The sequence below is a fragment of the Octopus bimaculoides genome, chromosome 14 (genome assembly GCF_046866305.1).
Source record: "Octopus bimaculoides isolate indiv1 chromosome 14, ASM4686630v1, whole genome shotgun sequence".
Classification (NCBI taxonomy): domain Eukaryota; kingdom Metazoa; phylum Mollusca; class Cephalopoda; order Octopoda; family Octopodidae; genus Octopus; species Octopus bimaculoides.
The window spans coordinates 29,450,807-29,464,706 of record NC_142941.1 but is presented as its reverse complement, the minus strand read 5'-3'; the positions used below and the strand labels follow the sequence as shown (position 1 = coordinate 29,464,706).

Genomic DNA, 13,900 nt, shown 5'->3' with positions numbered 1-13,900 from the left:
GTAACGCCTGCGCATGCATAGTCTTACGCATGCGTAAAATTAAACAAGCAAGCGTTTCCCGCTCAATTCATTCTCTTTCTCGCTGGCCAGCGATTGAGCAAGGACGTGTGTTTAAAGCTGTCTCTACATCTTTCGGTCTTATACTCGACAGCTCGTTATTCTCACCTCTAAAGATGTATAACTAAAAGATATGTATGTTTTACCAAGTAAATAAATGTTGTTTAAGTTGTTTAGTCTGGAGTTCAGTGTTCCGTCAATTTCTTTAATCTTTTAGTAGAAAGTCAGGTATACAATCTAAAGATGTATAACCCACTTTCTACTAAATATGTATGTACGTATTAAAGAAAGCAAAAAATAAAACCACAATTATGGTGTTCTGTAGTTGTTTCAGTATGCTGGCCACAAGAATTTCTGTCCAGGAAAGTTGTACATCATCTCCCTCTCTCTCTCTCTCTCTCTCTCACTCTCTCTCACTCTCTCTCTCCCTCTCTCTCTCTCTCTCTCTCTCTCTCTCACTCTCTCTCACTCTCTCTCTCCCTCTCTCTCTCTCTCTCTATCTCTCTCTCTCTCTCTCTCTCTCTCTCTCTCTCTCTCTCTCTCTCTCTCTTTTATCATTACTGCCATTGCAGCTATCAACACTACAACTTTTAATAAAACATCATCAACTCTCCCTAAATTTCTTTGTCTCTCTTTCTCTCCCTCTCTTTTTCCTTCTTTCTCTCTCTCTCTCTCTCACCTTGTCTTCACCACTGCCCTCACCGTCACTATGCCTACGATTACTCTCACCCCAGCATGAAGAAGTGTCATTGAATAGTGAGAGAGGGGGGTCAAAGTGTGACACACTGACACACAGAAATCAGTTTCTGCATTTATTATATTATATATATATACATATTAATCAATGAAATTCTAACTTCATCTGATTTTCACATTTTATTATTTTGCAAAAAATGTAAAAATCAGATGAAGTTGGAATTTCAGGGATTAATATATTGTTCTATACACAATCATACAAACTCAGATATATATGAGAGGGTACCCAAAAGTAACCAGAAACATTCTCTGTGGGACAAGCCCGTTGTAGTTCAAGGTTCTGCCACTAGAAGACACTTGATGCGACCCTCAGATATCAGTCTGCCGACTAGCATCGTCAGATGGCGTTGTACTGCCATGTGGTGCGTCTTTGTTTTGCGGTGCTTCTTCTCTGTTTGTTGATTTTTGCAATGGTTGAAATGAAGGCATAACATGCTTCTGTGAAATTCTGTTTTCTGGGATGGTAAGTGAAAGCTTTTAATGGCCAAAACTTACTTGGGGACCGTTGAAGTCCTAGCCTGTCAGCTGCAAATGTTTACCCGAACGTTTTTTCGAAATCAATTTATACTTAAAACCTCCCCAGACACATAAGCAATGTGCGTGTGAAGTTTATATTTACTTGTTTAAGCGTTGTACTGGATAAATTGAGAAAATAACTAAAATAGTTCAAATACTAAGAAATAAGGATATTCTATTTCATTTTTACCAAATAATTTACGAATGAGGGAGTGGGTTATTTCCCTTGGAAGCTTAAAAATAATTACACCCTCCGTTCAACCACACCCAAATGTTATTCCTCCGCCATTTACCGGAACATTTTTTCGAAATCAATTTATACTTAAAACCTCCTCAGACACATACACAGTGTGTGTGTGAAGTTTAAGAAAAATCGGTCGAACCGTTTTGGTGCAAAACCAGGACATACCGATACACACACACACACACACACACACACACACACACACACACACACATACACACACACACACGGACATTTTCAGTTTTAATATGTAAAATATATATATATATATATATATATATATAAACAATATATGAGTATATGCATATATATGTACATGTATGTATATACGTTCATCCACATGTACATATAGATACATAACTGGGTACATGACGTGGCAAAAGAACAAGGACAAAAATGGTAAACAAGGTGCAACAAACAAGCAGGCCACATAGAAACATCCCCTTCATCAGCTGCCACCATTAAAACTCCGGCGTTTCGAAGAATTAAGGCAGTACGCATCGTTAAAATGGTTCTTCCCACGAACACAAATTAAATTGTTTTCGTGGAGGGTAGTGGCGGACGGAAAACAAGACAGGAAAACGAAACGGTGAAATAAACAAACAAAAAGGCTGTACAGCCAGACGTGAAGTGTGTATGTCTCGAACGCTGTGAAGCACGTACAGGAGGGGCAAAGAAGTACGTGCGAGCTTGGTGATTCCAAGAACGAAAAGAAATAGCAGCCACACACACGTGACCAAGGGTGTATGAAGAGAAAGAGTAGCAGAGGGAAAAGGAGGGGAGGAAGTAGAATAAAAGTGAGCAACGACCTTTATACAGTAAGTTTATATATATATATATATATATATATATATATATATATATATATATATATACTGGGTCATCCCACGAATAATGCAGTGTTTTCAATTGCATGAACTAAAAGTCGGAGGGGGATGGGATAAATTACCTGCATCAACTTGCTATAAAAGCAGGTAGTAATTTTACCTTGTAGTTATTCTTAGTGCAAGTTTTGAAGAGTGCAGTTTGATTTTAACAGTTATTTTTCAAAGCTAAAATGGAAGTGACAAAGATGCATATTTGGAATATTTTGGTTTATGAGTTCAATAAGGCCAACGACACAACAGAAAGTGCGAGAAATATTAATGCAGTATATGGGGATCGGACAATAAGTGTAAGCCAATGTCAACGGTGGTTTCAGAAATTCCAAACCGGAAACAACACCCTAGAAGATGAACCTCGCCCTGGAAGATCTGTAGAGCTGGACGAGGATATCCTGCAAACCCTGTTGAGGATCTTGAACCTATCCTCTAGCCAAATATATCTTCGGCACCACTGCCCCCTACTACAACAAGGCACTGGTATCTATTGGGTTTAAGGATTGCATCCCAGGCCCTAGCACCTGGAAAAGGAGGCGCCGCCGAAACGTCATTTGGTTTGCCCCACCCTTCTCACTCAATGTCAAGACTTGTGTGGGAAGGATATTCTTCAGATTAATAGACAAACACTTCACACAGATACAGGTATTTATTTGACAGGCACAACCTAAAGGTCTCCTTTAGTTGTGCCCCAAACATAAAAAGTATTTTTAATAGCACCCACAAATCAAAGGAGGAGGCAGGTTGCTCTTGCAGAGTGTACAAGAACTGTACAGTAGGGGGCCGATGCGAGGCCGAAGGAGTCATCTATGAGGCTATGGTGATACCTAGACCTCGCAACCACATTACCAGCGATGTAACATCCAACAACAATGGTAGCAGAATCACCAACTCTAGCGCCATCGATCCCAGTACAAATGCCACAGCCAGAGATGATGACCAGTCAGGTACCAATGACACAGAGGAGGTAACTGATGACCACAGAACCATCACCACAGCCAGAGATGATGACCAGACTAGTATCATCGACACTGAGGAAGTAACCGACCTCACACGCTATGTTACCAGCAGTAGCACCCACACCACCGCTAGCAGCATCAGCACCAACCATATGACCAGAGACTACAACCACAGTGATAACAACTATGGCGACGACAGACATACTAGCACCGCTCGACCAACCGCCATAATGACAATATCAACACCAGTGACACCAACAACATCCTCAGGCCTGGAGCCTACCAGAGATACACCAGGAATGCAAATATAGCCAGTACCCAAACCTGGAAATATATCAGATTGGCCAGCACAGATTTCAAGCAACGCTTCTGCAACCACCAGTCATCCTACAGAGTTCCAGAAAGATAGTTTGTCACATCGCTGGCCATGTGTGACACTTCAAAGATCAAGAGACCTCCATATGATATCAGGTGGAAGATGATAGAACATCCAAGCCCATATACTAATGGGAGCGGGCACTGCAAAATCTGCATCACAGAGTGAATCAAAATTCATAAGAACTATGCTAAGCCTGGCGCATTAAATATTCGTAAAGAAATTTTCTCAAAATGTGTTCATTTCAAGCGCTACCTGCTGGAAAATGGGGTTTTCCCGTTTGCTGTTTCAGCTAATAAGAAACCTTAACGAAATAGATCCTAATGTCCATTTATCCTCTGGTCCAGAAGAGATAACCCATCCTCAATAACTTTTTTCTCTGTTAGCCATTTGAACATTTTGTCTTAGCGTCGCTCTCCCTCTGAGATGAAACACCCAGCATTAAGTAGATTATTATCACATTCACCCGGCACCCCCAGTTGCCAGCTGTGCCTCTGTGAAAAATTGCATATCATCTACCAACCCGCAGTATCCATCAACAAAAGGTATGAGGTATTGTATTGTTGTCGCCAGAGGTACACCCTTCTGGTAAATTTCAAGCCACTGGCAGCTGACAACCCGGATATGCCTTCTTAGTGCCAGCCACCCCTAGCACTGCCTGCACCAAGGTCACCATTACAAATTAACCCCCACGAACAGTACTGCAAATCACCAATCCCCAATGGCATCTCATAACTGTGAAGATAGCGCAGGGTTTGTATGCATCTCTTCCTTGGCACATTGAAGCAATTATTCAAGCTAAGAGAAGCCACACAAAATATTATCAATGTACAGTGACTTCTTGAAATGAACATTATATAATAAATTTTCATTATAGACATTTTTCTGTTTTAAAACACTATATTGATTGGTTTATGTGAGGTCGCCGAAATCTTTTGCACGGTCTTTTTTGGTGGTTGTCTCACATCTTCCCATCTCATTCAGAAGCCCTACTACAAAATATAATGATTAGGTATGGAAATGACTCCAACAGGGCCAATGTTTCATCTGTAAAAAACGCAATGCGAAACATCCACAACTAGAAGAAATTTACAATAGTTTAAAGTGGCCGAAGACTTTTGCACTGTACTCTGTGTGTGTGTGTGTGTGTGTGTGTGTGTGTGTGTGTGTGTGTGTGTGTGTGTGTGTGTGTGTGTGTGTGTGTTGTGCAAGAGTACGACGCCCCCTGCCGAGAATGGACTGGACCACTACATGTAAATAGTAGCAGTCTGAGTAAGTTGAGTTAGTTAAAAAAAGATGCGAGAAAGTAGCCTGAATGTTGGGTTTGTAGGTGCCTAATTAAAGGACGAAGTAAATGGTTCAATGCAGGAATGTGGTTGGTGGGGTCAAACGCATTCCACGTCCATTCATTTTTTTCATTTTCATCCGAAATTATAATGTATTTATTCATCTATGTAATCTTATTCAATAAGTTCCCGACCCCATTTGTCCCGTGTATTATCCCCTATTTGTTTAACCTTTGTGGTTTGAATAAAATCATCGTACTAGTGTTAAAAGGCGTATTTGTAGTAAATTAATTGCTGTATTGTTCAATTGCTGTTTATTCTACTTGTTTTGTGTTGAACAACGCTTTGTTTTGCTGCGTTACAGCAGTTTTGTTGACGTGTTGGGGGTAGCATAGTGTTAAAAAATGGAGAACGACAATCTGAGTTCTTCCGAGATAGAACTGCTGAAAGCAATTTATGTGATAGACAAAAAAGAAGGAAAAATTAATTTTGCGACCGTGACCAAAAGCCACAACAAAGAAATTGATGTAAAGGAACTTAGTAAATACAAGAATATGCTTCATAAGGAGGGGAACGACATAAAGGTGTTCCCTCCTCAAGAAGTATTACAGAAAATCAAAGAAAAAAAATGATAATCTATGGAACTTACTCTGTCAAAACCAAGAAAATCGAATGAATGACGACAATTCAAATTGAAAAGGCGTTAAACCCCTTCTGGCAGAGAATTTCTTACCTTGCCAGAGAAAGAAAGTTTAGAACGGTAGAGGTGCTGTTCTGAGATGAATCAACTGCCAGGGTACACTCGGCAACCCCTTTAAAAACTAATGAGGTGGTACTTCTGCCCATATGCCATGGAAGACGTACTTCCAGGGTAAGAGTAGAAGACATACCTCTGGAAATAAATGTGGCCTGGCTAGTAGCTGCTATACTGCTGGGCATGGAAAAAAAGATAGTGGTCCTCCAAGCTACCAGCACTCCACATAAAATTGGCAAGGGCAGAGACTGGATATGGTAATCCAGGCAGCCCCGGAGAACCTAGAAAATATAGTGGACACCATTACAGTCGAAGATGTAATACTCAGGCTTAGAGTGGAGGGCAGGATCCCACGTTGTTACAAATGTGGCAAAAAAAGGCCACATTAGAGTGGAATGTCCTCCACCACCCCTAAAGTCACAAGAGGCACCTATGATCGTAATAGAAACTGCACCTCCATCGCCGGTGAGAACCAGCGGAAGAGAGGTTAGCACAGAGGAAGAAGGAGAAAATAAAACCAAAGACGGGTGGGAAACTGCAGGAAAAAAGAGCAGAAAGAGGAGAAAAAAGGCACAATCTGTAAATGATAACCCCCATCCCACATCCACCCGACTCCCACTCACACCCACACTGCTCCACCCTTCCCCTGCAGACACTAACCTTCACCCTACCTCACCTAACACTGACAAATTAACCACAAGCGCACAAGAACCCCAAATTTCCCAACCCCCAATCTGTGAAAAAAAAAAAGTACAGTGATTTACAATGCAAGACATTCTAAGCTATCTAAGAAGGTAGACAGTTGGGACGAGCGGATAAAGTTAATCACTGTAGAGTGTAGGGAGGTGCCCTCTTACTATGACTGCGTGATAGTGGACCCTAAATACACATCAGGACTGGAAGAAAACAGGAACAATGTTTTTCACTGGCAAAAGAAAATCGACACCAGCTGTATACCAACAACGGTAGATTACAACGAACTATATAGACATTCTATGTGGCGGATAAGGTTTAAAGTGTTTTGAAATAAGTAAATTATCGTATATAACAAAGGTAAATGAAGTCGCCCGGATGTGGGGTCGAGTGGCTTCATTTCATTTTTCATTTCATTATTTAATTCATCCTTTTTATTCGATTTTTTGGTTCCCACTTTTGTGTTTTTGTCTGTCCTTGTACTGTCCCCTCTATGTTGGCTACGTATGGGTAATAAAGAAATAAGTTCCTGCTAGTTCTACAGTTCGTGTGTTGACAGTTCAAAGGTGGAATTCAAAGTTTACAGTTCGAGTTAGCGTGTCGGATTGTTGGTTCTTAAAATATTGCTGTTATGTTCCATGTGGTTACTGCCGTTTGTTTCGATTATATTGTTATAACACTGTTGCAGTGTATTCGTTTATCCATTAGGATATAAATCTGGCGAGGAGGATCGTTCGAAACTCACATTGGTTATTTGACAATTTCTGCGTCATGGAAAATCTATTAACCGCAGCAATACAGCTTCAAGAGAAGCAACAGGAGCAGCTACAGGAGTTGCAAAACAAATACAATTTCTGCGTCACGGAACTGCTTTAAATTTTTTTTTTTTTTTTTTGTGATAGAAGTTCATTATTCAACACCAGAATGGAGTGTTGAAACTTAACAAAAAATGTGGAGGATGATTTTATCACCAACACCGGAGCAGTCAACCGTATGTGCGAAAATTTCAAACTCCAGGAACCTCACTCAGGATATGTTCAAATCACTTATCTTCGTGCAAGGACTTACAGCCCCTGAAGATAGAGAAATTCGGACCAGGATTTTCTCGAATGTGGAGCAAGCGAACCAGGATTTATCTCTACAGACCATCGCAGAAGAATGTCAGATTATCTTAAACACGATGTGAAAAAAATACAAGATAAAAAAACTCTGCGGAAATTCAAATGTGTCCCGGGAAGCACAATAAAAAAAAGTGTCAGGCCCCCAATCCGTGTTATGGTTGTGGAGGCCTACACTATAAAAAGGATTGTCCATTTAAAAACAAAAAGTGCTATAGTTGTCAGAAACTGGGACACAGGAGTTCTCATTGTAGAAGAAGACTACGAGGCTCAAACACAAAAAGTTCTAAGGTGTTTTCAGCGGAGAAGTGATTGAAACAGAAATTTGTGCACATAAAAATAAATCATGTGAATACCAAATTTCAGTTAGACACAGGTAGTGACATCTCTATAAATACAGATACTTGGAAAAAAAATTGGTAAACCAAGATTATGTAAAACAGCGAAAATAGCGTGTGGTGTAACAGGCGATAAATTACATTTCATGGGTAAAACATGTATTCATGTCACATTTCGAGGAGAGACACGCGAAGCAAAATTATTCGTTGTGGATAATACAATCAATCTGTTTGGGACAGATTGGTTAGAATTATTCGATTTATGGCACTTCCCCATAAATTTTTACTGCAATGACATAAATGGTCGTTCCGTTAAAAACAAGTCTTCGGAACTGCTGATGAAAAAATTGAAAAAAATGTTCCCGCAAGTGTTATCAGAGGATTTAGGTCTATGTAGAAAGACAGAGACCTATTTCCAAGTAAGTGAAAACGCTGCACCTGTATTTAAAGCCAACAGAAAAGTACCATTCGCGGCAATTGAAACCGTAAATGAAGAGTTGGACAGACTCAAAAAGAGTAGAGTCATCAAAAAGGTGGATTGCTCGAAGTGGGCGGCACCCACGGTATGTATTTTAAAAAGAATAATAAGATTAGGCTGTGTGCTGATTTCTCTACAGCAGTGTAACTCTAACTGGAGTCCACGGTCCCCTAGGGGACCGCGGAGCGACTTTAGGGGGACCGTGAAGGGAAGCTGGAGTATCGTGAAAACGGGTGGGTTGAGACAGTTACGTTACAAAATTTCAAGACTTTCAATTTTTCATAAGTTATCATCCTTTTTTGCCGTTGGCCTCAAAAACCCACGCCACTCCGACACACTCATCTGCTAATCACACTTGTTGTACAACAAGTGTGATTGGCCGATGGAAAATATGCGGGTGTAACGGTTGATCGTGCATGTGCTGTCGGTATTCTACTCTCACATGATTCACCGCTCCACTATTGCAGTCCACACATTTGCATGCCTCTTGCCGTCGTTATCCTCATCGGTGCATGTTCCCGCATGACTGTGTTCTTTGCCAGCCACCAATTCGCATCCTGCATGGTGGCTGGGCTTTATAAGGCATGGTTGTTTTTCATAACAACGTGTTCTGATAGAACTGTCTTCTCAACGGTTATCAATTCGCGGAGATTTATCTACGGACAAAACAACGCTCATATGCACTTAGGATTTTCATATGCACTTTTTGGATTTCACTTTGGATTAGTGAGAGGTAAGCTTTATTGTTGATTAGTGCACCCAAAAGCTAGCTGTGCTAAGTCTTATATGCACACCCGTAGTATATGATAAATGCGAAATAAATATATGATATTAAATTGGTTTACTGAATTTTATCTTTTTTATAATGCCTTCAAAAAAGAAAATGAGATATGCCGAATGAGATATGAGCGGTTCATAGTCCGGAAATTATGGTACACGAATGTATATAATTTTCTCCATGTTGATTACCCTGCATTTTATAAGGGACCGTGAATCCTCGAAAAATCTGTAAGGAGACCGGCACGTAAACTTTTTTGAACCACTGCTCTACAGGATTGAACGACTGCTTAAAAACATACCAGCATCCGCTCCCGACTGCAGAAGACATTTTAAATGAAAACACTCAAAATATTTGCCAATAAATACACACAGAGGATTGTACAGATACACACGATTACCTTTTGGATTAAAAGTTGCACCAGCAATATTCCAGAAAATCATGGATACTAAGTTATCTGATTGTGAATTTGCAATCCCGTACTTGGACGATATTTTGATCTTTTGATCAGGAGTAATTCTTGTGAATAGCATGTGGAACACATAAAAACTGTGTTTAAGAAAATTAAAGTTTTCGGGTTCACTTTGAGTGAAGAAAAATGTGAATTCTTTCTACCCCAAATTAAGTACTTAGGGCAAATATTTAATAAAAGTGGTAGATGTCCTGACCCGCCGAGGGCAGAGGCAATAAGGAATATGACTGAGCCGACAAATATTCCAACTTCACAAGCATTTCTTGGGTCAGCAAACTATTATCAAAGCTACATATGCACAAGTTAAGAGCTCCATTGAACGACTTATTTTTTTAAAATAAGTAAAGTGTAATTGGTCCACTAAATGCCAGCACACTTTTGAAGCACATTATGATCTCGAAATGGTCATCACTGTAGTATCTGATGCTTCCGAGCACGTATTAGGTGCAGTTCTACTTCATAAATACGAAGACGAAGTACAAAACCAGTGGTTCATGTTTCGCGCTCGCTAAAAGCGGCAGAGAAGAGATATAGTTAAATTAAAAAGGAGGACCTAGCAATTATTTTTGCAGTTAAAAAATTTCATTGGTTTCTGCATGGCAGAAGTTTTTTATTGCAAACAGACCACAGACCTTTGCTGTTGATATATGGGTCTAAAAAAGTGTTCCAACTACATTACAAAAAGGTGTATAGCAACGATTTCACGGCGGACTTCCAGGAATGGCAAGGATGAGGGCTCAGATGAGGAGTTATTTCTATTGACCGTCTACAGACCGAGATATCGAAAACTTGGTGAGAATGTGCCGAGGTTGCGCACTCGCGGCCAAAGCCCCGCCGGTAAATATCAATCGTGGCCAGAGATGGAGAACCCATGGCCTAGGTTACGCATTGATTATGCCGGACCCGTAGACTGCGCTTACTACCTAATCAGAGTTGATGGCTGTACCAAGTGGCCGGAGGTTTACAGGTGCTATAGACCAACCTTTAAGACAACTACAAAGTTCTTAAACGAATTGTTTGCACGATACGGTATCCCTGACACGCTAGTTTCAGACAACAGAACGCAGATCTCTGAGTATGAACTCAAGAACTTCTGTAAAAGACATGCGATAAAGCATATTTTCCCTTCACCCTACCACCCGAGGTTAAACCGGCAGGTAGAAAGATTTGTGGACACCTTTAAGAGAGCGTTAAGAAAAGCGAAGAATGAATTAAGTAAAGACGAAGCACTGACAAATTTCTTAAGAATATACAGAGTGATCCCCCAATCAGGGAAGTCTCCCGCAGAATTGATAACCTATTACCAGAAAAAAAGACGTAAAAAAATACGAAAGAGCCAACGGAAAACGTCGAGATAGGTAATAAAGTGCATTTCAAAACCTATAGAAACAGTACAGAAGGCTGGAAAGATGGCCGTGTTATCAGAAAAATTGGAAGTATGATGTATCTAATTAAAGGGTCACATGGTCAACATAAAATACATACAAAACCAACTAAGGAAGAAGCATACCCAAGATCATGAAGAAATTCCCATGGTAGTATTCTGTGAAATATTCCACATACCGGTACCAAAAGTAACAGAGTCCCGTAAAACCAGCATCAGAAAAAGAAAGCAGACCGAACACCTTGAGATAATGCCCAAACGAAAGAGATACAAATATATATATACATAAACAAAAATTTCTTTATTCCTTTGGAACACGAAATCTCAAAAGAGGAAATGTTGTGCGAGAGTACGACGCTCCCTAGCGAGAATGGACTAGACCACTACATGTAAATAGAGCAGTCTGAGTAAATGAGTTAGTTCGTGAGCCAGGGAATGGTGGAACTGATCAGAAATGACCCAAACAAGGGAGACGTAACTGGCAACATTAGGTCCATCAACCTGCTTAATGCAGAATTGAAGATTCTGGCCAAGGTTTTAGCAAAAAGGTTGGCGAAAATCGTGGATAGCATCGTCGGGGAGGCGCAAGCCTGCGCCATCCCCGGCAGGACCATGCACGATAATCTCCACCTTATACGCTATACCTTACAAAGCGTAAATAGGATTCCTGACAACGGTGAGGCATTAGTCCATTTGGACCAATCCAAAGCCTTTGATAGGGTAGACCATCGGCATCTGGCGGCGGTCCTCGAGGCGGCCGGTTTTGGCCCGACATTCCGCGGTTGGATCAATGCTTTATATAGCAACATCAAGTCGGTAGTTCCGGTGAACGGTTTCTTTTCGGAACCGTTCAATATCGACCGCTCGGTTCTCAAGGTTGTCCACTCTCGCCCCTGCTGTATGTATTGACTCTCGAGTCACTACTGTGAAGATTGGAGGCTACGAGTGGCGACCCGCAAGATCTAGGGCATTGAAAGTCAGTCACAACATATACGGACGATGTCATTGTCATCGTATCCAGGGACCAGGACCTACAGAGGGTAGGTGAAGCCCTAAAGGATTACGAAGAGGTAGCAGGAGTAAGAATTAACCGAGATAAGTCGGTCGGTTTGCAGCTCGGCACCTGGAGAGGCAAGTCGATGCTGTCCAACGTCGTCGGACGCAGGACAGACGATCCGGTGAAAATGCTTGGAGTCTGATTTGGTCCAGGCCTCCAGATAGAGAAGAATTGGAGCGAAGTTACGGGCAGGGTGGCGTTCATAACTCAGACCTGGGCTGGGCTGGGCTGAGGCTATCCCTGAAAGGGAGGGTGGAGGTGGAAAATGTGTTTAACCCATTTGTCATTACCTACCGCCTAACCGTCGTGCCGTGCCCCGATTCGTGGCTAAACAAGTTGGAATGCATGCTTTTTAAATTCTTGTGGGAGGGCAGACGGCCTCTTGTAAGGCACTCTATCTGTTGTCAACAGCCACTAAAGGGTGGCTAAAGATACGCAGGCATGCGCTGAGGTTGAGGCATCTCTGGCTCTACCTGGACGGTGAGCAGATGTGGTCTCCGTTCGTTGATGAGATATTTCCAAGGTTCACCTCTTTTGGTGAACTGGAATGCTGGATTAGGCGTAAACCAAGGCTGGGAGCTTGGCAAGCAGAGTGTCGACAGGCGCTCGTGCTTCTCTCCCGAACGAGCAATGCCGGCGGAGGGGATACCACTTCAGCGTACTAAAGAGGGTTGGTAGAGGGCAAGTGTGATGACGGCCTGGGGGAGACTCTGGGTTTCGATGAAAGTCAGCTTGACAACCTGCATCGAAGGACTTTCGGCCAGGGACCTATGGACAATTTCCAGAGGTCCTGCATTTAGTTGTGCTTCCGAAGCGCCTTGTCAGTTAGGGATAAACTCACGAGGTACGGCATTACGGTTGCGCCTACGTGCAGCAGAGGTACGGCGCCACAGAGCAACGAAACTGTTCTGCATGCAATCGTACAGTGTCCGAGACTCTCGGACCTGTAGGTTTCTACCGAACCTGTGAGTTTCTACCAAACGGGTACTATCACAGCTAGGGAGAGTACAGCTGTCTGCTGAATCGATTATTAAGATCGTTCCGCCGTCTTCTCTAAAAGGAGAAGAGAAATTCTGCTTTCTAACCGTAATAGCTATAGCGAAAGAGGTGATATGGAAGACGCGTGGAAGAGGTATCGCATCGGGCACCTTCATCTCCAGGCATGCTTTGGTTAACCTCTTTTTGTATCACCTAAGAGGGAAAGCATGTCTGGAGGAGAAATGCCTGACGTCAAAAAAGTACAAAAAAAGATGGAAGAAAGTAGCTCGAATGTTGGGTATGTAAGTGCCTACTTAGGCGGAATAAAAAAAAAAGGACTAAGTAAACGGTTCAACGCAGGAATGTGGTTGGTGGGGTCAAACCCATTCTGCGTCCATTCATTTTTTCATTCTCATCTGAAATTATAATGTATTTATTCATATGTGTGTGTGTGTGTGTGTGTGTGTGTGTGTGTGTGTGTGTGTGTGTGTGTGTGTGTGTGTATTGACAATATAAATAATAAGGATTACTACGAATTGTAGCTGCATCGTAGCAAGCCAGTATATGTTTATATTTTAGACAAGCTGATTCAACCTCATTTTGTAAGTGACTCATTGAAAAATATCAAAAGCAGTGAAATGTGCATCTGTCACTCTCGTGGTCACTTTTGGGGCAATTTCATTATATATTTTTTTAACAAAATATGTCTATAAAGTAATTTTGTCCTGGATAAAAACTGCGGCATCTGGCTTTTTAATAATACATATATGTTAAGTAT

General features: G+C 41.5%; 1 protein-coding gene across 2 annotated transcripts in view; it reads right to left on the bottom strand.

Moving 5' to 3' along the window:
* The window catches only part of LOC106875268 (uncharacterized), a 34,375-nt gene that overhangs the window by 6,192 nt on the left and 14,283 nt on the right, over positions 1-13,900 (bottom strand). Inside the window, exon 1 of one of the 2 annotated variants that reach the window (XM_089362593.1) lies at positions 11,214-11,342. The exons of the other annotated variant lie outside the window; for it this stretch is intronic. The gene's annotated coding sequence lies outside the window, so the exon portion shown is untranslated. Of the gene's footprint in view, positions 1-11,213; positions 11,343-13,900 lie in introns of those variants that run through there. 2 annotated transcript variants of the gene reach the window in all.